The sequence below is a fragment of the Notechis scutatus genome, chromosome 1 (genome assembly GCF_049901735.1).
Source record: "Notechis scutatus isolate UNSWTSFEM ecotype Mainland chromosome 1, rNotScu1.2, whole genome shotgun sequence".
Classification (NCBI taxonomy): domain Eukaryota; kingdom Metazoa; phylum Chordata; class Lepidosauria; order Squamata; family Elapidae; genus Notechis; species Notechis scutatus.
In genome coordinates this window covers 301,997,059-302,023,362 of record NC_142009.1, presented here as the reverse complement: position 1 = coordinate 302,023,362, position 26,304 = coordinate 301,997,059, and the positions used below count along the sequence as shown (strand labels likewise).

Here is a 26,304-nt window from a genome sequence, read left to right as displayed (position 1 = left end):
TCTCAGCTTGAAAAAAATTAGATGGATGACTTGGTATAGTAACTTACAGTCTACCCTACTTCTACATTACTTCTAGTTGTAATTTTATGGTAGGGATAAAATGGAGACCATTTTATATTCGGCCTTGAACTTCCAAAGAAAAAGTTGACAAATTGTGTGTGTGTGTGTGTGTGTGTGTGTGTGTACGTATGTGTGTATGCATGTGGACAGTGGACAGCCACTTGCTAGAAATGGTATAGAGTCTCCTGCTTGAGCAGGAGGTTGGACTGGATCATCTACAAGGAGGAGGAGGAGGAGGAGGAGGAGGAGGAGGAGGAGGGAGGAGGAGGAGGAGGAGGAGGAGGAGGAGGAGGAGGAGGAGGAGCCCCGAAAAAATGACTAGGCTGTCTTTTCAGCTTTGTTCGGGTATTTTCCCACATCATTATAGTTATGCTTTTAAAGTTGTAGCGACGTTTCAGCAGAATCTCATCTGCCATCATCAGGCTTGTGTATTGTGTTCGTCTGTGAGTCAGGCTTTCACAGCTGTTTCTGTTTTAAATTTGGTGCTAGCCTACTGCTGTGTTAGAATGGTTTTTTTCTTCATCTTGATTGGTTGGGAATCTTGGTCTGTGTTTATTGGTCTTGGAGTTTGCTGTGTTCTGCTTGATTGGTGTTTCTAATATCTTCTGTCTGTTTTGTAGAGTTTTTTTGTCTTGATTGGCTGGCAACATTGTGTTTCGTGTATTGGGGGCTTTTAGTGTGGCTTGGCTTCGGGTGAAACCTAGGAAGCTAGGTTTCATTCGGGTGCCTGGTTGGGGTGTGTTTCGGCTGGAGGTATTGGGGGGGGGGTGTCTGTTTGTGCCCAGGTGTTTGCCTGGCTGGTGTGGAGATTTTTTTGTTTGTGAGTGCAGGCTTCCAAATAATTGACAGTCTGGTGGAGTCATGTCTTCTATTCATGCTTTCTGGTCTTTTTTCAATCTCTATGGCTTCTCTGATAATTCTGTGGCTGGGGTTTTCTATAGTGGCTAGGGTTTTGGTGTCACTGAAGTCGATGCTATGACCTGTGGCTTTCATGTGTTGGACTAGTGAGGAAGTGTGTTCCAGCTTTTTTACTGCATTTTTGTGTTCCTCCAGGCGGGTACTTATTCTTCTATTGGTCTGTCCAATGTATGTGGCAGGGCGTGATGCACAGGGTACTTCATATATGCCTTGGTTTTCCTGGTCAATTTTATCTTTGGGGTTTCTTAGGATGGCTGCTATTTTTCTGTCTGCTTTGAAGGCAGTCTTGATGTGATGCCTCTGTAGTATCTTACTGATTTTGTCTGTAGTACCTCTTATGTAGGGCAGGACAGCTGTTCCATAGGTCTGTTCATCTTCTAGGTCTCTATTATGTCTCAGTGTGTTTTTGTGGATCAGGCCTGTGATTTTGCTTTTGTGGAAGCCGTTGGCTGTCAGTACTTTTGTCAGGGTGCATAGTTCAGTATTTATGTGTGTCTTGTCTGCCAGGCATTTGGTTCTGGCAATTAGTGTTTTGGCCACGGAGTTTATCTGTGCTGGGTGGTGGTGGGATTGGGCGTTGAGGTAGCGGTTGGTGTGTGTTTTCTTCTGGTATATGGTGTGTCCTAGTGTGCCATCTGTTTTTTTGTAGATTAGTACATCTAGGAATGGTAGATGTTTGTTTGTTTCCGTTTCCATGGTGAATTTGACTTTGGGGTGTGTGCTGTTTAGGTGTGTTAGGAAATGGTTTAGGTTTTCTTTTCCATGGGGCCAAATAACAAATATGTCATCGATGTATCTTAACCATAGTTTGGGTTTGTGGGTGGCATTTGCCAGGGCTCTGGATTCAAATTCTTCCATGAACAGGTTTGCAATGATGGATGACAGTGGTGATCCCATAGGGGCTCCTTCAATTTGCTTGTATCTTTGTCCTTTGTATATGAAATATGTGTTGGTTAAGCAGTGTTCTGCTAGTTCCATGAGGTGTTTGGGTGGTTGGTATTTGTTTTTGATGATTTCTAAGGTTTCTTTTATCGGGACTTAAGTGAATAGTGAAACCATGTTGAAACTTACAAGCAGATCTTTTTGTTCCATGTGTAGATCTTTGATCATTTCTAAGAGGTGGTATGAGTTTTGTACATGTGAAACTGTTGCTTCAGCATGGGGCTGTAGCTGCTTTGCTAGGTATTTGGCTAGGTTTTGTAGCAGTGCTCCTCTGGAGCTGACTATGAGTCTGAGAGGTATGCCTTCTTTGTGTATTTTTGGGAGGCTGTATAGTTTGGGGCATCTGGAAGATTTTTCTTTCTCTTGGATCTCTTTGCTCATGTTGCTGGTTGGATCTCTTTGCTCATGTTGGATCGTCTGTTGGATCTCTTTGCTCATGTTGCTGGTTATGATTTACATATATATCTATCTATATCTATATCTATGTCTATATCTGTATCTATATCTATATCTATATCTATATCTATATCTATATCTATATCTATATTGCATTTATGCGTGTGTGTGTACACACACACACACACACACACATCAAGCTGCCTTTCTAGCAATAATAATAATAATAATAATAATACATACATAATAATAATAATAATAATAATAATAATAATTATTATTATTATTATTATTATTATTATTATTATTATTATTATTACTGTTCGAAAGGCAGCTTGATATGTTTTGTAGTTACAGGCATTAAGCTAAACACTAGGAAACAAAGCCAGTTACTCTCTCTCTCTCTCAGCCTTAGGAAGAAGTTGTCAAGAAAACTGCAGGGACTTATCCATAGTTACCTCAAGTCAAATTGAATCGAAGGCATAACATACATACATACATACATACATACATACATACATACATACATACATACAATTGTTACTAATAATAAATCAATAAAATGATGGACGACCTAACTACCCAAACTACCATTTCATATGTAGTAAAAATACACACAAAAAATGCAAAAAAAATTCCTGCTTAGCTGATTGGACCTTAGCTGATTTGATAGCTACAGCTATCAAAGCTACAGCTTTTCTCGGAGAGGTTTCAAATTAAAACATCACAATTCTTTGGGGAATCTTGTCCTAAGAGTCCTACTAGAAAAAAAATATTTTCATCTAAACTATCCTAATATTTTATTGGAACTGTACAGTTTTTAAACAATTCTAATGTGTTTCTTCAAAAGGTATAAATAATACAGTATACATAATATGGAATGTAAGCAGTGATAGTAATTCAAGCAACTAAAATATCTGAAAGTAGAGAGCAAGAAAACAGACTAAGCAGGACTTGATATGACATTTTAAGAGAAAGATTATCTGGGAATAAGAAATCAGCCCACAAAAAAACATTTCTCTATTACCAGGAGAACTGTACAAGTTGGTTGACCAAAAAAAACCCCACCCACATACAGACAAAAACTATTCTACAACTATGACTAAGGAAGGATTCCAGTAGAATTACATAAAATTACAACTAGAAGTTATGCAGAAATAGGGCAGACTGTAAGTTACTATTCCAAGTCATACATCTTAGTTTTTCCATAAGCATGAAATATATGAAATTATTTCATGTGCATGAAATATGTGAAAATTAAGAATATCTCAAATTGAGAAAAGAACTTTAAGATAGATATGGTGAATATAAGAAGTAGCCTGCTAGATCAGACCAAAGTTTATAATCTGCTTCCTTGGTGAAACTCAAATACAATACAATACAATACAATACAATACAATACAATACAATACAATACAATACAATACAATACAATACAATACAATACAATACAATACAATACAATACAATACAATACAATACATGACCTCAATAACATCAACCCTCAGCAACACATGAGTTCAACAACCCTCTATACTCACTATACTCACCCAGAAATGTTGATAATAGCATAATGACCAACAGCATTTAGATTTATATACTGCTTCACGGTGCTTTACAGCCCTCTCTAAGCGGTTTACAGAGTCAGCCCATTGCCCCCAACAATCTGGGTTCTCAATTCATAGAATCATAAAATAACAGAGTTGGAAGGGACCTTGGAGGTCATCTAGTCCAATCCCCTGCTCAAACAATTTACTGACTTTGAAAAGATGGAAGGCTGAGTCAACCTTAAACCCATTGGGATCGAATTGCTGGCAATCGGCAGACTTAGCCGGCAATACTGCATTCTAACCTCTGCACCACCATGGCTCGGATAAAAGATATAACCTCTAACACTGGGAAAATATGTAGCTGTTATAGATAATTGTTTTCAAACATTAAAAAAGAAAAAGAAGGGTTATTTTCCCTACGGGTAATAAAAATATAATAAACATATAAAATATAAAGTCACACCACCACCAACATTGCTAGGGCAAGCCACTGTATGTTAAAAGGGAGCAAACTGCACACTCACTAGTACTAATGATGGCATCTAATTTGGGTAATGAAATGTCTGCAAGCGAACAACCATTTCCAAAACACCAAGGACTCCACACAAATGTAAGAAACAGCTGGGCAAATATGTGGGTCAATATAAGAAACATTGGCAAGGAGAGAACCAACCTAGAACTAAGGACTTAGAACAATGCCTAAGGGATGATTGTGCTATAAATGCTCATTCTTAGGACAAGAATCTAGAGAAAGATACTAAAAGTGTTAAAGAGGTAGAAATAAATAAAACTGGATATAATATAGTAATTGATATTTTCCTGTAATCAGTATGGAACTTTAATGAATGAGACTAGGGTAAATATTGCCTGTTTAAGTATATCATTAAATTCAACTGATATTTTCATTTGAGAAATAGTGATTTGTTGAGAAATAGTGGCATCCGCTGGTGGGAACTAGTATAGCATTGTAGCAATATTTATTTATACCTATAACACACCAGAATTTAATTGAATTGTCTCTTAAATGAATCAAATCAAAAATAATCTGTTAAATGAACAAATGCATTTTCTTTTTTGGAATTTCTTAGAGGAGGAAAATGAAAACCATTTTCTCTGTTGTTTATCACTGGAATCCTTGCTGACAATTCTTACCCACACATTTCTATCCATCCTAACGAGAATAATTGTGACGATCACCGATATGAACCTAACCCAAGAGATGCCTGGACACCAATGCAAGTATTAGTTTACAGTAATTCTGACTTTGCCTTCAAGCTCTTCAGGAAGATCTCTTCCAGTGAAAGCCATCAAGGTGACAGAAGCAATATTGCCTTCTCACCCTTATGCATCTCCTCCGCCTTTGCAATGCTGGCCTTGGGTACAAAGGATAACACTTTAGATCTGATTTTGAAAGGACTTGATTTTAGGCCATCAGAGATCCAGGAGAGGATGATAAATGAAGGCACATGCTAAATAATAGAGGAGCTGGACACCAGATGGAAATCGGGAAGTTTCTCTCTGTGCAAAATCAGCTAAATCCTGAAGAGCAGTTCTTAAATGGCCTCAAAAACTTCTATGGAGGAGACATTTTGGGGGAAAATTTTAAGAACACTGTAGCAACTGAGCAGCACATCAACAGTTACATCAAAAGGAAAACCCGTGGGAAGATTTCTAAGCTTGTTGACGAAGTCGATCCCATCACTGAAATTCTGCTAATTAGCTATATTTATATGAAAGGTAAAACAAATTAACAGGCTTTGGGGCTCCTCCCCCCCGCCCCCCGCCAGTCATAGCTGACCTCAGTTTCCTGGCACATTATTATATTATGGTCTAGGCAGGCATTCAATGGAATTATGAAACTGGAGGCGGGGAGGGTACACAAAGAACCTCTGCCTCCAATATGCCTAGCGCCACACTGACAGTTCTCAACTTTGCTAGATAACATCAAAGAAGAAAAGGTAATAATTGTATTCGAGTTCATTCTGTATGCCTTTCTGCTTTGCCTTAACCTGCTTTTTTTAGGGGGGGGGGGGCTTGCTAATCCTTCCTCCTACCCACACAACCTTTGTTCTGACAACTGATTTCTGCTCAGCAGGGAATCTTACTCTGATGGTTTGTGTGAAACAGCCACTTAGGAGTTAGTACCGCTGATACCTATCTTTAGAAACCATAAATTCAAGCTATTTAGTTATGCATTGTGGCTAAAGTTATATTCTTCCAGCAGCCAGGTTCCAAAGCAATATCTGGCTTCAGAATCAAAATCAGAATCAGAATTAGAACTGAGTTGGAAGGGATCTTGGAGGTCTTCTAGATCAACCCCTGTTCAAGGAGGGGATCCTATACCATTTCCTTCTCTTGTAGAACTGTGCCAGAAGGGTAGCTATCCTCACAGTCACTGAATTGCACAATTCTTTCAAAAGACTGTGCTTTATTACAATCCAGACAAACACACCCTCTATTTCAGAAGCAGCCCTACAAGGGTTGAACAAGCATCCAAGGCTGTATTTTCCTGGCAACCTCCCAAGTCAGTAAATACCAAATTAAGACTCCCTCCCTCTCTTCCAGAATTTATCACACCAATTTCTCTTAACTCCTCAATTGTATGGCCCACAGTGTCAACTCGTGAAGCTTCCCTAACCTGCTCCCAAGTTGCCATAGGCAGCGGGATGGGAAATGGACCCTTGTAGCTGCATTGAGGAATTTGCACCTCAGTCAAAACAACAGCACATCCTAGCTGGCCAAAGTCAAGGCCATCTCCACAGCAATAACCGGAGGGAGAGACTTCTACAACCCACAAAATTGCTTTGTTGGGGAATGTGACTGATGACATACCTTGGGGGGAGGGAGAAACAGGTCAGAGGGTCAGAGGCAAGGTGCAAATTGAGTGGGTTCAGAACTGGCTTCACTTGGTCTGTGCCGACATGACACTCCTAATAAACAATTGGATTTTTCTTGAAACTTTGCTTTTATTAGGGCATCAGTCAGAACCCTGACACACAGTTCAAAATTACTTGCTTATTTATCTCTTCTTTTCTAAATTAAATGGAAGAAGCCTTTTAATCCAAAGTACACAGAGGAACACAACTTCTATGTGAATGCTCACACGGTTTGAAAGCGCCAATGATGTTCCAAATGGGCATGTTTGAAATTGGACGTGACGATGATAAATTTTGTACGGTTTTGAAAATGCCCTATGAAGGCCACACTGCTGCATATTTTATCCTCCCTGACAAAGGACAGCATGAGAGGGTGGCCAGCAGCTTGTCATGTGGAGTTTTAGAGAAATGGAAAAGTATACTTTCAGAAAGGTAAGTAAGATAGATTAAGCATTAAGCACAACAATGGTGGGATGAGCTTCTAAAAGCAAGAATGTATTTAGATATACAATCTGTGTCCCTTCAGACTGCTTACCCACTAATGGCAGATCCTGGAAGTCATTCAGCAACATCTGAAGAGACACAAATTTCCTACCTACACAGTGAAAGAAAGATCTTCCATTGTCCCTGGGAGGAGGTAGGGGAGAGAAGTCAAAGTAAATGCAAAGTCAGACCACATGAAACAAACCAAAACAGTGATTGGCATAAGCCAACTGAAGACTAATTACCAGCCAGTTGCTTCTTATGAATAAGGCTTCAAACTAAAAGCCATATTAACAAACAAACAAACAAACTTGTCCAAAAATCTGACAGAGCTAAAGGTATCCAAAGTATGTTGATGTGTGAGAATGACTTTGGCAGATCGTAGCAAGACCCGCAGCCTAGGCAAGACTTTCCATTCAATAAGCTTGTGCCAATATATTTTTAAAAGCTATTTATACATGTACTAGGAAGCCCAACAAGCTTTCTGTTCACCATACTATCAAATCTGAATTTTACAGAAGGAACAGTGAAGGTAGCATTTTAGTAAGCCTGTGAAGTCAGCAAAATTGCAGTCAGCAGCTCTTATTCAGTAGCAGTGACTATGATAGCATAATATTATAAGTAGCTAAACTGAATATTAATTTGAGCTGAGAGATGGTCACACTAGGCATTAATTCCAACAGGAAAGCAGCTATCCATAAATAAAGGATGAACTAGTCAACTTGTAGGATTCTTAAGTAAAGCAGGAACAAATAAAATGGGTTTTCTGAAATGCCACAGAAATCGAGCTTTTAGATATTTGTGCCAATATTGTTCACAGATTTTGTTCAGTTGTTATGGTCATAGGGAGAGAAAATAGGGAGAGAAAAATTATATGAAAATATTCACAAATGGGCCAAGGACAGAAATTTTAGCTTAGTAGTTTAAAAGTTTGATAATCATCTAACTGTAGCCCAATCTTGTGAAAGTCCATTCCACCTCTTTTTCATCAGATAAGCCAGGTTTGCATTGCATTCTTAATGTAACTCAGAAATCTTTCTTCGACAGCAATATAAATGTTTATATACCAAAATGCCTGGTAAGTGGAGAGATTAAGCTGAAGAATATAATGTACTCTATGGGGGTGGCTGATGTATTCATTGACCAAGCAGATCTGTCCTGAGTTACAGGACAGCCCCAGCACAGGCTCTCAGAGGTAAGATACAAGTTCCGCCCTTTCCTGTAGGAGGCACTAGATAGATATACCTGCTTCAAAATTTAGCATGCAGTATGTGTAGACTTGCACTGCTGGTTTATATCAATTGAAACATGATAACTGCTCAAAATAATCTTAGGAATTATACTTTGGTAAAGGTGACAGTATTTCCTGTTAAGAACAATCATCTGTGTTTGTTTATTTGACTACTGTAAGTCTAGAAAGAAGTCTCTGTTCATGGTATGCAAATATTTTACTATAATGTATTTCAAAATGCGTAAGTGTAGCATATTGGCCTTTTGTGTTTAATGAATTTTTAAAAAGCATACATCCCTTTGGAGTGTAGGAAAATGATTGATAAATGCCTTCAGAAAATACATAATTATCAAGGGACAATTATAGTTCAGACTCTATAGTTCCATAGAAACTTACTCTACTCATTATGTGTACCTATTCTCTGCTTTACTTTTCCTATGAAGTCCTGTTTCTTCTAAATATCTTCTCTGAAAAACCAAAGACAATTCAACATAGGTGGGATCATCTCTTTTGGTTTATGAAAGAAAACAAGAACTTGGGTGGATGGGGAGATGGTGTTTCTGCAACTGGAAAAGGGTTTTCTTAGATCTTCCCCATTCATTCATTCGTCTTCTTTAAAATAGCTTTAGAATCCTGGATATAGCAATCTAAAACAGATTTATGTTCATCTAAAAACAAAATGACATGCTCTTTCTCTCCCTATCTTTTTTCTCTACGCTATTTGTTAAGTTTGAGGCATGGGTTTAATGAACGGAGACCAGACCATAAACCGTGAACTTCAGCTCTTTATTCACAAGCATAACAGAGGCAAAACCCCGGCTAGCAGTCACTCTTTTATAGAGTAAGCTGCTATCCGGATAACCAATGGATAGCGTTATAGCGTTTGAATCTTGGCGTGGCCCGCCAACAGCCAATCAGATTGCTCGGAATGAACCAATCATAACTTGCCATTATATGGGCCAATAGGAAGTGCAGGATTACGATCCTGCTGTGCAAATGAATCTTTATTAAATACATTTCTTTAGTTCACAACACTATTCATAAAGCTGTGATAATGATTGATGAGAAAGAAACAGAAGCTTCAACTGCCACTTCCAGGGACCTGGTGCTCATGTCTGCATCTACTGAAGTAACATTTAATAGGTTATTCATAGCAATAGTTCAAGAACAAAATACTGAAAGTATATTATTCATGGCAAAAAAATTTAAACCCTGCTGAGGAATAGGTCAGAATGCACCTATTAAGGGCACATATTAGAAAGCAATAGCACTTAGATTTATATACTGCTTCACAGTACTTTACAGCCCACTCTAAGTGGTTTACAGAGTCACCATATTGCCCCCAATAATCTGGGTCCTCATTTTACCAACCTCAGAAGAATGGAAGGCTGAGTCAACTATGAGCCAGTGAGAATCAAACTGCAGAACATATTGGTCTGATCACTATTGACTTTCTTGCTGATTTGAGAGGTGATAAGAGTATAAAATGGCTGTCCCCATTCCTGCTTTAAACCTATCATTAAATTGCTTTAGAAATTATTGGGAAGCATTATTGTTCTGTTCCCTTAGCAAGTCCATTATTTGCCCTTAGGAGTTAAGGCTGAAGCACTAGAACAGCTTCGTTCAACAACTGTCTTTAATCAGGTGGTATTTAATGAGTAGAAATGGCACAATTTTAACTCCAGATATTTAAATTTCCTCCAACGCTGAACCAGCTAAATACTCTTTGGATCTGGGAATTGTTCACCTTTGATTTTGGATGGGGTAGAACATCCCCATTTGGGACTAGTGTATAACTTAGAGGTGCTGGTCTCACAAATGCTCACTCAAAGAGGAGGTAGCAGCTATGATCACAATAACCTTTGCACAGATTTATCTTGTGTGCCTAACTATGCTCATTCTTAGGGTAGGAGGCCATTCAGACAGTAACCAATGCCCTAGTCATCTCACAGTTGAACTTCTGCAAAGCACTTTATATAGGGATGCCCTTGAAGAGCTTTCAGAAGCTACACCTTGCCCAAAATAGTAGTAGAAGGAAGTCCTGGGCCACTGCAATATATGTCACTTATTATTTATTTAAAGAACTTATATAGTTGCCTATCTGACATAGTAGTCATCAGTGGCTCCCAGCAAAACCAATAAAAACAACACATACACCCATCCCACCGAAGTGCCATAACAACTGCTGTCCCAGATGTTGTTCCAAAGGGTGATAAGAAGGCATGCTTCCTTGGACTCATAAAAAGACAACATTTAATAGAAGGGATCTGGAGCATACTCACTCTGCCAGAACATATTGAACAGGTAGAAACAGTTGTAGGTAGGCGATCTCTCAGATATCCAAGTCCTAAGTGCCATACTATCATTGATGTTTGTTATGTTACAACAGCCACCACAATCCACCATTAGATCAGTTGGAGATTGAGATTCCTCCAGCCTATATATTCATTTATTTACTTTATTCTATTTGTTTGCCATCCATCCCACTTCGAAGTGACTCAAATATTGCTCTCTTTAGTTCTTTCATTCTGCACAAGATAATCTTTCTTTGCATGTCATCTGATCAGAAATTTTCAGTGCACAAATTTTATCCATTGCTACCCATATCTCCATACCTCCATCTCTACGTGCCTATATATCTTTTTACCACCTATTTGTATGACCAGAAACATTTGTTGAGTTTGCCCCAATTTACAACTTTTCTTGCCGCAGCTGTTAAGTGAATCTTTGCATTTGTTAAGTTAGTAGCATGATTATTAAATGAATCTGGAATTCCCATTGATTTTGCTTGTCAGAAAGTCGCAAAAGCTGATCACATGATCCTAGGACACTGCAGCCATTATAAATATGAACTAGTTGCCAAGTGTCTGAATTTTGATCATGTGACCATGGGGATGCTGCAATGGTTGTAAGTGTGAAAAACGGTCATAAGTACTATTGCCATTTTTTCAGTGCCATTGTAATTTTAAATACTCACTAAATGACTGTTGTAAGTTGTAGTTACAAAATGAAGTCTAAAGTTTAGTAAATGAATACAGGCAGGGGTGGGATGCTACCGGTTCTGGCCGGCTCTGTAGAACCGATAGCTCTGAAGAGCAGCAGACACCAAATCGGTTCTGTGTCTGCTGCTGTTTGGCCCTACCCGCCCGCAGCACAGCTGAGGTTGAAAAAGCAGGAAAAAAGTGCTTTTTGAAACACTGCGCACCCGCTGTCCTGGTGGCTCAGCTAATGGTGTAATACACGTGCGCGCAAAAGGCAAATACTGAACTGGTAATAATGCTGGTTGAATCCCACCCTGAATACAGGTAGTTCTCAACTTACAACAGTTTATTTAATGACCATTCAAAGTTATAATGGCACTTTAAAAAAAGTGGCTTATGACCATTTTCCATATTTATAAGCATTGCAGCATCATATGATTTATATTTTGATGCTGGTTCATATTTATTGCTTGCAGTGTCACAGGATCATGTGATCATCTTTTGTGATCTTCTGATGAGCAAAGTCAACGGGGAAGCCAGATACACTTAACAACCATGTTACTAATTTAACAACTGCAGTGATTCACTTAACAAATGTGGCAAGAAAAGTCATAAATGGAGGCAAAACTCACTTTACAAATGTCACACTTGGAAACATAAATTCTGGGCTCAATTCTGGTTGTAAGTTGAAAACTACCTGTTCAAAATTCAATACCCTAACCCCATGATGGAGAACCTCTCTGTGGGCACGCATGCCATCACCCCAGCCCGACTCCAAATGCATTTCTCTATCACATTTCTCCATCGCGTTTCACTCAATCAGTTCCAACTTCTCGTGAAAGAAAAAGATCTTGCGAAGTTGGAATCGATTGAGTGAGGGGTCCCGTCCTCCTCCTTGAAGCCCATTATGATGCGGAGTGACAATGCGACCCATGTGGCTCTTTCACCTCTCTGCTGCGGCTTCCTGTGGCCCTGTCATGGCAGAGGGATGAAAGAGCTGTCACCCTGGCGTGGCGTGGCGATGGCCAGGGCCTTGGTGCGGGAGCGAAGCGCCCCTGTGCGAGAGCGAAGCGCCCCAACGCATGTTTCCAGCATGCGCTCCTCTGTCCCAAAATGGGATTGGGGGGGGAGGTAGGGAGAAGGGAGCAGGGGGAAAGGTAAGAGGGCTTCTAGGAGGAGAAGCCCAGCTGTCTTTCCTTTTGGCATAGGGCAGGGGGAAAACCCAATAAAAGTCCAATTTCCTCCCCCCAAAAATGGGGAAAATAAAGGCCTGGTAGTCCACAGTCCAAAAACGGGGGTGGGGTCTGTTCATCAGAGGATCGGAGAGGAAATCAGTCGAAATCTCTGGTGGGAGGCTATTCAGAGAGGAATCTGCCTGGTTCTCCTCTTCCCTCCCCTTAGATTCCCCCCACACACACACACATTCTTCCCTAGCCTTGTTTTAAGGGGTGGGGGAAGCAAGGTGGAACAATAGTAGCTAAAAGGCTGCGAGGGGGGTTAGGGCTAGGGTCTATTAAAGATGGGGATGGAGAAAAGATGCCATTCCTTTCCCAAGGAGCCAGGGAAAGCAGAATAAAAATAGGTGTGTGTGTGTGTGTGTGTGTGTGTGTGTGTGTGTGTGTAAATAACAGCCCAGGATAGCTTGAGCCACAAACGACAGCTGTTTTATTTTTGCTGAGAGCTTCTAAGCTACACAGGATTCTTTAATAAATACTAACAATAACAAACTATAATATACAGGATTAAAGGAAGGAAGGAGGGGGGGGGGGAAGGAAGGAAGGAAGGATGTGATGGCCCTCCAGAGGCTACTGCACTACAGTCCCATCATTCCTGATCTGTGCTGTTAAAGAAATCCAGTGCCACCAAGGAGAAGTCAAGTTGTGAAAGAGTGATTGAAATTCCTCACAAAACCTCCTTATTCAGGCTAAATTGCCATGTTGGCACTTTGTGATAAATAAGTGGGTTTTGGGTTGTAGTTTGGGCATTCGGTCCCTAAAAGGGCATCACTGCCCTAACCTAAGTGAAAGAAGGGAAAAAGGAAAGGGTGTTTAGAACAAGTGCCATGGTGGTTCAGTTAGAATGGTTAGGAAGTTAGAATGCAGTACTGAAGGCTACTTCTGCTGACTGCTGGCTGCCAGCAGTTTGGCAGTTCGATTCTCACCAGGCTGACGGTTGACTCAGCCTTCCATCCTTCTGAGATCAGTAAAGTGAGGATCCAGATTGTTGCTGATTCTATAAACTGCTTAAGAGAAGTCTGTAAAGCATTGTGAAACGGTACATAAATATAAGCGGCATTGCTATTGCTATTTAACGTGGTTCACCTGTGTTAAGTTCTCACCATACACTACAAAGTGCAGTGGTTTGCTTTGCTCTAACAAAGGAAATATGGAGATGGAGAAGAAGTTGCTTGGGAAAGCAAGAACCAAGAGGATAGTCTATTCCAAAAGGCAAAATCCAGAATTTTCTTCCTATGGGCATCTCCCCTTTATAATAGTTAAGATGCAACTATTCTTTTTCTTATATCTTGGCATATCACTGTCCCTCATTTTTCACCTGTCTCCATGTTACCTTCTTTTCTATAGTTTAGCCTAATAAGACTGCTATTTTTCTTTAAAATTATATTTTATTTTTTGCCTTTACCTTCTTAAGGCTGAGAGAGCAAAGGTCACTCAGCTGGCTTTGGGCCTAAGGCAGGACTAGAATTCATATCTCCCAGTTTCTATTCCAGAACTTTTAAACACTACACTAAATTGATTCACTGACATTAGAATCCACCGAAAACCATTCTGATAGGTCATCAAACTTCAAATGTCCTTTAGACTTCCTGAAATCAATGATTTCTGGGTCAAAACCTTTATGACCCTGTCGAAATACAGTATTTGCATTATACCTAAAGCATGATTAATATTTAGCTAAACAATTATCTGTAAGGTTTTATCCACTGTTAATCTTCATCGTTGGTTATTGGCATCTTAATGGAATTAGGACCTCTATATTCATTTGCTCGCTTTATTTGCTTAACTTCTTAGCATAGATAGAATGTTTTTAGAAACTTCCATAGACACTTCAGAACCAACAGACAGTACTCTGGCTAACTCAAGTTAACAATATAACCTGATAATTTATTACATTTCTGTACAATTGCAACACATTTGGGGGAAGTACATTTATAATTTATCTGTCAAACAATATGTTCCATACTAGCAGGCTTGTAGGCCTGCATTCCTATTGGTCCGGAAAAGCCGGGCCGTGATTGGACAAAACTAAGCGTTCTGATTGGTTCTTATTTGGCTGCTGCGATTGGGTAAAACCAAGCGCGGCAAGCTCAAATACATGTCATAGGCTGCCTAGCCGCAGCCAGCTCTATAAAAGGAGCTGCCTCGGCTGGGAGTCTTGTCTCAGTATCTGGTTTCCTAATAAAGAGCTGTTGTCACTACTTCGAGTCTCGTCTCTCCTTGGGACCCACCGCCCAGACTTAACACTGGCGACGAGGATGGGATACTGAGACAACAGAGCTGACTAGCACGTGGCAGATAGCGCATAGATGACCTGCAAGATGGCCAGCAGCGCCGTGCTACCCGCACCATTCAATCCGGCCAGCGAGGACTGGGAGTCCTACATTGATCGTTTCCAAATGTTCTTGGAATCAAACAACCTGAAGGACGCCACCGGCAGCAAGAAGCGAGCGGTTTTTCTAACCCCCTGCGGACCCGCCGTTTTTAAAATGGCCAAGGCACTCGCAAAGCCAACAGACGTCAAGACCATGGATTGGGATACCCTAGCTCCCATCCTCCGGAACCACTACGCCCCGGCGGTGCCGATTCTCATCCGTCGGCATGACTTTTACCAGAGGGATCAGCGCGAGGGCGAGAGCATTGGAGAGTTCGTAGCCGACCTGAGGGACCTAGGAGGCTTGTGCGGATTCGCCAATCTAGACGAGGCCATACGTGACCGAGTCATCCTCGGCCTGAAAGACCCAACTCTCCAAAGCAGACTGATGGCTAAAGGGGACATCTCCCTCGCCAACGCCATAGCCGAAGCCACCACAGCTGAGGCCACCCGTAAGTCAGCGGCGTGAATGCGGCATTCAAACGGAAATGACCGGCAACCCACCAGCGAGACGGCAACCGCAGCAGACAAACACACAGCATCCACCCACCACGGCGACATCGAATTCCCTTCTGACAGCGAAGAGGAAGAAATTCACAGACTTCAGTCGGAACGCGAGCAACAAGACCGGCACAGTCGTAAGTCGAGGTACCAATGTGCCGGCTGTGGAGGAAATCACCCGCATTCTGAATGCAAGTTCCTGGACGCTGTTTGCCGTTTTTGCCAAAAACGAGGGCATATTGCCAAAGTATGCTGTAACAAACAAAATTCCAGCCCCCGACGACGGGGAAACAGCCCAAGAAGAAGAGATGGCACCCCCACCATAAACCAGGACCGCCATAATGACAGCCAATGGAACCGGGACAGCCGACCCAGAAAGTTCCTCGAGGTACCCAGAAGAGAAGAAACGCACCAAACAGTCACCATCGGCCATGCTTCATCAATAGACGCACGAAAGATACGTGTAGAGGTCAACATCGAGAATCAGCCTTGCACCATGGAGGTAGACTCCGGTTCCTCCCTCTCTATGGTCTCCTGGAGGACCATCAAAAGACTAATTCCCAGCATCCGCCGCCAAGAGCTAAGCGACCAGAAGCTAATATTAAGAGACTATCAAGGTAATCATATTCCGGTCGTTGGCACTGGACATTTTCAAGTTTCGTTCAGAAACCACACCACCATCCTACCACTCACAATCGTCGATAAAGACAGACCCAGCCTACTCGGGTTGCAGTGGTTCGCACCGTTGGGGATCGAGATGGCAGGCATCAACCACACAGAAGATGAAAACTGGGAAGCAACGCTCATCCAGGACTTCCAAGAAGTCTTCAGTGAACATCTAGGCAAGTACAAGGGGTCCCCTATCTCCTTTAATCTCAGCCCTGACATCGCTCCCATCCGTCTCAAGCCGCTCCCATCCGTCTCAAGCCTAAAATAGACGAACAATTAGACAAACTAATAGCGCAAGGCGTGTTAGAACCCATCGATCATGCCCGTTGGGAGACCCCAATTGTCACCCCCATCAAACCCGATGGCTCCCTGAGAATTTGTGGTGACTACAAGGCCACCCTCAACCACGCATTGCAGCAGAGCGCCTACCCGGTGCCAGTAGTCCAACATCTCCTGCACTCACTAGGGGGTGGCAAGATCTTTGCAAAGCTCGACCTGGCTCAAGCTTATCAACAACTGCCAGTCGATGCTGAAACCGCCGAAGCCCAAACAATAGTGACACATAGAGGGGCGTTCAAATGTAACCGGCTCCAGTTTGGGGTCAGCGTCGCACCGGGCATTTCTCAAAGTCTAATGGAGAGATTGCTGCAGGGAATTAAAGGAGTCGTGCCCTATTTCGACGATGTTCTGGTAGCAGCCCCTACCAAAAAACAATTGGAAAAACGACTGAGGGCGGTCCTACAGAAATTCAAAGACGCTGGCCTCAAGGTGAAAAAGGAAAAGTGCCAATTATGCACTGAAAGGGTTGAATTTCTTGGCTACCTCCTTGACAAACAAGGAATTCACCCCACAGATAAAAAATTGAAAGCCATCAAAAACGCCCCCAGACCAAAGAACAAAACGGACCTCCAAGCTTTCCTCGGACTCATTAATTTCTATAACATTTTCCTACCCCAGAAAGCGACTGTCGCAGAACCTCTGCATAGACTCCTTGATAAAAAGGCTTCCTGGATATGGGGACGGCGAGAAGAGCACGCTTTTCACCAGATAAAAAACCTTTTGACTTCAGACGCAGTCCTCATGCAATACAATGAAACGCTACCTCTGACTGTTACTTGCGACGCATCGCCTTTTGGGGTTGGCGCCATCCTGAGCCACGTTCTACCAAATGGAACGGAAACCCCCGTTGCATTCTTTTCCAGAACATTGTCCAAGCCACAGAGGAACTATAGCCAGCTGGACAAAGAAGCCCTCGCCATCGTTTCAGCAGTAAAGAGATTCCACGAATACATTTATGGTAGGACATTTTCCATTATTACAGACCATAAGCCCCTACTTGGCATATTGGCGGGTGACAAGCCCACTCCACACATCTTGTCACCTAGAATGACAAGATGGTCTGAATTTCTTGCCGCTTATAATTACAAATTGATACATCGCCCTGGCAAGACAATCTCGCACGCCAACGCTTTAAGCCGCTCCCCTTTGCCAGACTTACAAGAAGACCCAGTACCCACATTACCAGTCTTGCAAATTGAAACAATCTCCATTCCACCAGTAACCGTGCAAGACATCGCCTACGAAACTAGGAAGGACAGATGTTTGGCGTGAGTTCTCAGCTGGGTGGAGAGGGGATGGCCAGAAACCGAGCCAAACGAACTTTTTAAACCGTTTAAAAGCCGGCAAACTGAACTCTTTTCACAAAGAGGTTGCGTGTTGTGGGGAGATCGGGTAGTAATACCAGAGACACTACAGAAAAAAGTTTTAGACTTGCTGCATGACGGGCACCCTGGTATTGTGCGCATGAAAGCCCTGGCCAGGAGCTACGCTTGGTGGCCAGGCATGGACAAGCAAATTGAAACCTGGGTCGCCGCTTGTAACAGATGCCAAGAGACTCGCTCGGCTTCCCCTAAGGCCCCACCATTAGAATGGGAAACACCCAGAGGCCCTTGGTCGCGCATCCATATTGATTTCGCAGGGCCAACCAAGGGGCACACCTTCTTAATCACTGTTGACACTTATTCAAATTGGCTCGAGGTGAGCACAATGAAGACAACCACCACGGAAGCTGTCATCAAGAAATTAAATAGACTTTTCGCGACGCATGGTCTGCCATTTGTCATCGTTTCTGACAATGGGCCACAATTTACCGCCTTGGCTTTTGAACAATACTTAGCAGACCGCGGCATCCGACATGCATTGACATCACCAGCTCACCCGGCAGCGAATGGTAGAGCTGAACACATGGTTCAATTTACAAAAAAAACTCTGCACAAAATGGAACATGGCAACATCCACGAGAAGATCACCAGGATGCTTCTTCTACAACATATCACACCAAATACCACCACCAACAAGAGCCCAGCAGAGCTATTAATGGGCAGAAGACTCAGGTCACCTCTAGACCGCCTGCACCCTGCTTACACTCCAGAAAAACCCCTTGGTTCCAGCAGCAAGCACCGCGCCTTCAAGGTAGGAGACACTGTATTTGCCAAAAACTTTACAGGGGACCCACTTTGGATCCCTGCAAAAATCACCCAAGTCACAGGCCCCCGCTCCTACCGGCTCGAGACCACCGATGGGAGGTCGTGGAAACATCATATTGACCAGCTAAGATCCAGGCTGGCCGCTTCCCCCCATAGACTCTAACCAAGAAATCAGGGGGGGGGACCTCAAGTTCAGAAAATGAACGAACATCTGTACAAGTAGAACACCCCTCACAGACATTAAACAAAAACCAACAATACTTACCAGCCAGAAGGGAGTCGTGGTGGACGGGCACTTCGCCTGGAAGCAGCAGCCGGACAAGCTCCACCAGCCCAGAGAGCCCAGGCGGGAGCAGCGGAGCAGGCAACTCAACCGACCCGGAATCACCAGGCGGGAGTCGCAGCCAGAGGACCGGCTCACCCTTCCAGGCAGTTCCATCTTGCAGCTTGAGAGCGACGCAGAGCCCGTCCGAACCCGATGGTGAGCAGAGACATTGTGAACTGCGCAAGTCTAGTAGGCAGGTACGAAGACCCGCCTACTTGCGTGATTACATCACCCCGCCCCTTGGACGGAACCAAGAGGGGAGGGATGTTCCATACTAGCAGGCTTGCAGGCCTGCATTCCTATTGGTCCGGAAAAGCCGGGCCGTGATTGGACAAAACTAAGCGTTCTGATTGGTTCTTATTCGGCTGCCGCGATTGGGTAAAACCAAGCACGGCAAGCTCAAATGCATGTCATAGGCTGCCTAGCCGCAGCCAGCTCTATAAAAGGAGCTGCCGCGGCTGGGAGTCTTGTCTCAGTATCTGGTTTCCTAATAAAGAGCTGTTGTCACTACTTCGAGTCTTGTCTCTCCTTGGGACCCACCGCCCAGACTTAACACAATATGTTCTGAGCATTACAATAATTCATGTTCAATCACAGTGATGTCCTTTGATTGTTTGATAAATTCAAATATTAACTTAAAGTTAGGTTTCTCTGAGCTGAGGATGCCATGGAAATCCTGACTCAGAGTTTTGAAGCTGTCAGCATTTATCTCAGGTCACATCCGCTTGAACTTCTGTAGGCAAAGGGACTCATGTAAGAAGCATAAATAATATGGTGGACGGTTAGAACAGGAATGATAGATATTTATATAACATTACTGAACTCAGAATCACAATGACAGATCACCTAAAGATTGCACTGGAGATGACCTTCCAAATAGCTTCAGTTAAAATTGTGTTTGTGTATGTGTGTGTGTGTGTGTGAGAGAGAGAGAGAGAGAGAAAGACAGAATGTGTTTCTGCTCTCATGTTATTCCTCTGTACATATGTGCATTCAGAAGCACATATGCACTCTGCATGTAATGGGATGTCAGGGATGCGCAGAGAGAGAGCATTACAATGCAACCCTCAGCTATATTTTGAATGTCTTCTTTTGGGGAAAGTTGTTCTGCATTTTTTTTTGCCTGCAGTCCCCAACACGATCCAGTCCATTTCAAAACTGATCCTTCTACTGTCTGTTTCCGTAGAGTTATTCTGTTGAAGGACAGATAAGCAGAGAGTCCTTGACCCCCTTGTAAGCCGCATTTTGTGAAAACACAAGGTGCAGATTTCAAAACCAAGTAGATAAAGGAGGATTTAGAATGGGCACAACACAGGTATATTTGTTCAGATGACTCTGGTATATGTGTATTGCCCCATTCAGAGGAAAGTGTCCAGAGAGAATGCAAGAATCAAAGAGTTTGCTAACCAGCCACAAGAATGAAAAAAAATATTTGCCAGACTCAAGTACAGCAATCACTTTGCACGTGAGCATGAAACACAAGATCTGCCATTTATTAGCATCCCTTGTAAAGCCATAACCAACCCACGCACCCACCCACACATATCACACAAATTATTATATGGTATTGTTTTAACAGTCGTCTTAATGCAGCATGGAGTACCAACTCCTACTTCCTATATAAGGGAGAAAAAATGCAACCCCTGGTGCTAAACAAAATCCAGGAGAGAATAGGTCAATGTCGTATTAACAATAAAGCATAACTGTTATAAACTTCCAAAAGCCTAAATCCACAGGTGTCCAACCATGGTAATTTTAAGACTTGTGGACTTCAACTCCCAGAATTCCCCAGCCAGCCAGAAGTATTAAAATTGCCAAGGTTGGATATCCCTGGTCTAAATTCTTGTTTATAGGCAAGGGTATAAAGTTCTTGAAAATTCGAGGTCTTCGGTTTGGATTTATAGCAGTGGTTCTTTGAGTAGTCTAGCAAAAGGCAACTTATTAGGAGAAACGTCAAAATATTAAAAACTAACCTTTTGAGATATTGCTGCAGAATGAACTGTTCATTGTTTGCCCTTCGAACAAAATATTTATATATAAAGGAGATTGCTGGATCAGCTCCTGGTGGGATCTCCAGAAACTGCAGGACTGTTGCCACTTGCTGCTTGTGACTTCACTTCCTCTCCACCTGAAGACATTTCCCTAGCAGGACCACAACATGTATGGAAATTATAAGAGTGCATGCTGGAAATAATTTTTAAGATGCTGATTACACCTGCACATATCTGCATTTTGATGCTTTCATCTTCTATATAAAAACAAATTTCTCTATAAATGTGTGGACACCTGTATTGTGTAAGCCTGCAATCTGGACTGAATACCTCCAAAGTGTTGCCAAATTTCTCAGTCTGGTCAGGACTGTCTTCATTCATATTACCCTCTTATCATAAATGGAATCTTCCTGCGCTCCTTTGCTGGACAGCTAGTCTAAACTTTGTGTTTTCAGCTTAATAAAGCAGCGATGGATAAATTACAGTGTAATAGAATATATCAGCTAAATATCTGCTGTCCTGTCACATTTTCTGCTGTCCTTCCCACTTTTCTCCTGCTATGATGGGTGCAGGCTGAATGTATAACAGATAATATTTTCCCCCCCATACAGACAGAAACTTTCCTATAGGAAAGGAAGAGTGGAAGTTAAAAGAGGGTGGATGGGCCGGTAGAAAAAGAGACTGCTAGCTACCCTTAGTATTGGAGCATGGGAAAAGAGAAGATGCATGGCAATCCAAGATGAATTGATACCCTTGGCTGCTGATGGCTTGTCTATTCCAGAGGAATCTGAGAAAAGACCCCAAAGTATTCCTAGAGTGGCCTAGAGAGGAGAAGAAATGCAGAATGGACATGTCCTTCAGAAGGTAGAAAGCTGAAGTACAGAAAAGGATCACATCCTGCCACTCCTCAGAGAATGTCATCCAAGCATAAACTCTAAGGGTTAACATAGAATAACAGAGTTGGAAAGGACTTTGAGGTCATCTAGTCTGACCCCCTGCTCAAGCAGGAGACCCTATACCATTTGAGATAAGTGGCTGTCCAGTTTCTTCTTAAAAGCCTCCAGGGGTATTTTAGAAGACATTATATTCGAGAGGCATTGTTTTTGAACTGGGAGAAGATAAAAAGACAATATTACTTAAAAATTCCAAAATGGATATCAACTATTGAAGCTTTTTCTTATCCAATAATATATAAAAAGGAACAAACAGATATGGTGAGATACTGAGTGAAAAGGGTGAACTTAAATCTAGGCAAGCGTTTGGAAGAACAAGGTGTAAAAATGAATTGGCTTTCATATTTGCAAATGCAGTCTAGGCTTGATAAAGACTCTAAAGCAGAAGGTATTTATGATAAGTTGACTGATTTAGATAAAATTTTGATGGTTACTGATGAAAAGGTAATTTAAAAACTTTATGGACATTTATTAGAATTTAAATTGGAGGAGGAACAAGTTAAAGAAACGATGATTGCTTGGGGGAAAAATTTTGGATATGGGATTGATTTAGAAAAATGGCAAAAATTGTGGTCTCAAAATTATAAAATGACAATGTCAACTGCGAATAAATAAAATGTGTATAAGATGTTTTACAGGTAGCACCTACCCCCGACGAGACTTGAGAGAATGTTTAAGAATACATTGGATAAAGGCTGGAAATGTCACCAGATACCTGGTTCATATTACCATATGGGGTGGACATGTTCGGACACAAAGAAATATTGGACTAAAATCCACACATGGTTGGAAAAAATGGTAAAACAACATATACACTTTAAACCAGAGATCTTTTTATTGGAATCATACTGGACATATACAATAAAGAACTGAAATATTGGATTGTAAATGTTTTAACAGAGGCTAGAATTGTATTTGCGAAGAACTGGAAAAATGACAAAGTACCTATGCAGGAGGAAGATATTAAAAAAATTATGGACTGTGCTGAAATGAGTAAACTGACATTTGAAATTAGAGAACAAGAAGACAAGCAATTTTATGTGATATGGGATTTGTTTTATCAATGGTTGGATAAAAAGACATGGTAAGGTAACAGAATAGATAATTTTGTTATAGAAGTTTAATAGACTGATACAAAATATAATGTAGACATACATAACCATGATGACAGCATAATATAATATTGATGGAATAAATAGCAGGATAATTAATAATTGATAACTAGATAAGCATATGTTAGTTTGACAATGTGAATTGATATAAATTGTGAACAATGATTATGAAAGGATTGCACAAAAGATTCTAAATCAACTGACACACCGTATGTACAAAATGGAAGATGGTTTTATATATTTTTATGTATTGTCTGTGTATGTTTGTCTTAAAATAAAATATATATATATATAAAAAAAGCCTCCAGTGATGGGGCACCCACAACTTCTGAAGGCAAGCCATTCCTTTGAGTTAATTAATTAACTCATTCATTCATTCATTTATTCAATATAGCCACAACTGCATGACTGGGCCACTTTAAACTATTAAAAACTACAGAGTAACTACAATCTTAAAACATATTTTAAAATATACATAAAACCATACAAAAAGTGATAAAACCCACAACAGAAGTCTGAAGTAATCTAACAACCACTTTATAGGCTCCTCCACTGTACATTCAGATCCCCAGCCACAGGGGCACAGCTGTACCTGTTAAGACCTTATGAAAGGCTAATAGGATTGGAGCCAATCTGGTATGTGTAAATGTTGCAGGAAATGACAGACTCAGACCTTGGAATCCAAAAATAAGTTTTATTTGCGCAAAGGTTCAGAGCATTTTAGCCAGAGCACATCTGAATGCCTTTCTATAGATTTGACACCACATTTATACATTTCAGAAGTACTAAACCACAGAAATATGACTTGTCAGCATTTCATTGGTTACTTCGAATTCCAGCTACCCCCTTCCCTGTTGCTGGCTTAAAGTAGCTGGATTATTACAAATACAAGCCATCTTGCTAAACCATCTAGCTTCCTGTAGCTCCATCTTTTATAACCTTCTTTATGTTCTGCCTTATAATAATGACAGAGACAATCTAATCAGAATGGTATCACTTTTTTATATAAATGGGTTTGGAGCCTCCTCTTCTATTGGTTAAGCATAGAAGCATGTACTGAGAAACAGCTCCTGGGTCATGTGACCCCAAAAGAGGTGGTCTTAGAATGGAGCAATTGGCAGCATTCCAAGGTGCCGCCCATTTTCCTTTGCACTTGGAGAATTTGGCAGGAATTCTTTTTCTCTGTAGTCTGTGGATTTGGATCTTGCCCATTTTCAAACTCATTTTTCTCCTAGTTCCTCCCATCAAACCAGATTTAACTCTTTGTGGAGTATAATGCTTTGTGGATGGTTGGATGGACTAAGTCCTAAGGTTCCTCACATAGCTTTTTATAACATTCTGTTGGGCTGGAAAGAGTAACAAATCAGGGAAATCGTGCAGAGCAGGGCATTCTGGCATTCTTTTAACTCCTTAAAAAAGTTCATTTTAAAGTGAGGGGAAGGAAGAAAAAGGAGGATAATAGTGGAACCACTGGCAACGTTCCAACCTGTTGGCCAGCTGCTTCTTTAATACTTTTTTCCCTAGAATGCTTTCTTCCACAGCCTCACCTGGTTTAACCCATTTTTAACTTGATCTTTCTTTTACCAGCCTCTGCCACCTGACATCTGTGATTTGGATGTAACAGAAGGAAGCAATGAAAATAGTTTTTTTTTTTTGCTCTCTGACTTTGATAAAGCAAGTAAATAAATTTGGATTGTTGGGATTAATGAAGTGAATTAAACCAGCATCTTATCAGCTCATTTCAGTAGTATTATGACTAGATGTAATCACTGCATATTATGGAACAAAGACTTCAGAAGATAAAATGAATAACATATGTCAAAAATTGCAAACAGCAGAATCTGATTTTTATAAACAATTTGAAATGTAGAGCCTTTCAGAAGAGAACAAGTCTTGTCATGGCCCTGGTGGAAACTGACTGAGGGAGAGGAGGAACAGCTGACGGGGAGTGGAAGTGTGGCTCTGGAGGTTGTGGAGGAGGCTGGGGAAGGGCAGAGGCCGTCTGGGAAGTCAGAGGAGGACCCAGGCCCATCCCCTCTCCATCCTAGGGCACCCACGGAGGAGAGGATAAGGGAGAGGTGTGGTCTACTGGGGAGGAGAGGGCCTTGATCCTCTTCATGGGCTGCAGCTATGACAACTGGATAAGAGGACGGACATGCGTATGGGCGAGTGCTGGAAATAAAGCGTGGAAATATCTCTAGTTTATTGTTCCTCTCTGAGTTTGGCGTCCTTCCCAGTGTGTGTTCTGATATCTGTGGACGTCTTCAAGCCCTTATCTTGCCTGGTTTGTGTTGTTTTTTACTCTTTATAATTTATAGGCATTTTAGTTTAAACAGCATTTCCTCCTTCTTGTAATTGCCCATGTGGGAGTTTTTTGTCTCCAGTCAAGGATATTTGGAGCTTGGAAGCAAAGTGAAGGAATAAAAGGGGCTTTACCTGTTTTTTGTGACTGTGTTTATTTTGTATCCCACCCTGGGTCATCATAACTCTAGTTTTGGAGAGCTCTCTTGCTGATGGACAGAGTTCTGGGTCCAGAGGTGGTATTCAGCAGGTTCTGACTAGTTCTGGAGAACCGGTAGTGGAAATTTGGAGTAGTTCAGAGAATTGGCAAATAACACCTCTGACTGGCCCTATCCCCATCTATTCTCTGCCTCCTGTCCCAGCTGATCAGCTGGGTCTTCTTTTGTTGCCCTGCACAGGAGAACTGAGCTGGAAATCAGGTTAGTGGGGTGGGGAAGGAATGGGATTTTGCAGTATCCTTCCCCTGCCATGCCCACCAAACCACACCATGCCCACCAAGCCACCGGTACTAAGAGAACCAGTAGTAAAAAAAAATGAATCCCACCATTGCCTGGGTCCCTTTATAAAACTATTTTCCAACATTTCATTAGTTTATAAAGAATAAAATGAAACAACATGGAGTGAATAGTTTTGATATTACTGAGACTGGGAACTATTCCCATCAATTTACCGTACTTAATTCCTAGCCTCTTATTGGTTGGTGATAATATTTTGCAAAGGTCAGCTAAGCTACAAATAGATTGCATCACATTTTGCACTCAGGCTCCCTTTGCTAATCCCTATTTACTTTGTTTAATGATTAACAATGAATACTAACTCCCAGAGTTGTATATAAATTTCAATGATGTTTGTAATTCAGCAGAGTGCCATAAAATACTTTTGGAGAATTGTAAGTATCATATGCAATTTTCCTGTATCTT

General features: G+C 41.5%; 1 pseudogene; it reads left to right on the top strand.

The window, feature by feature from the left end:
* Positions 1-4,963: 4,963 nt before the first annotated feature.
* On the top strand, positions 4,964-10,400 carry LOC113419805 (alpha-1-antitrypsin-like; annotated as a pseudogene).
* The last annotated feature ends 15,904 nt before the right edge of the window (positions 10,401-26,304 follow it).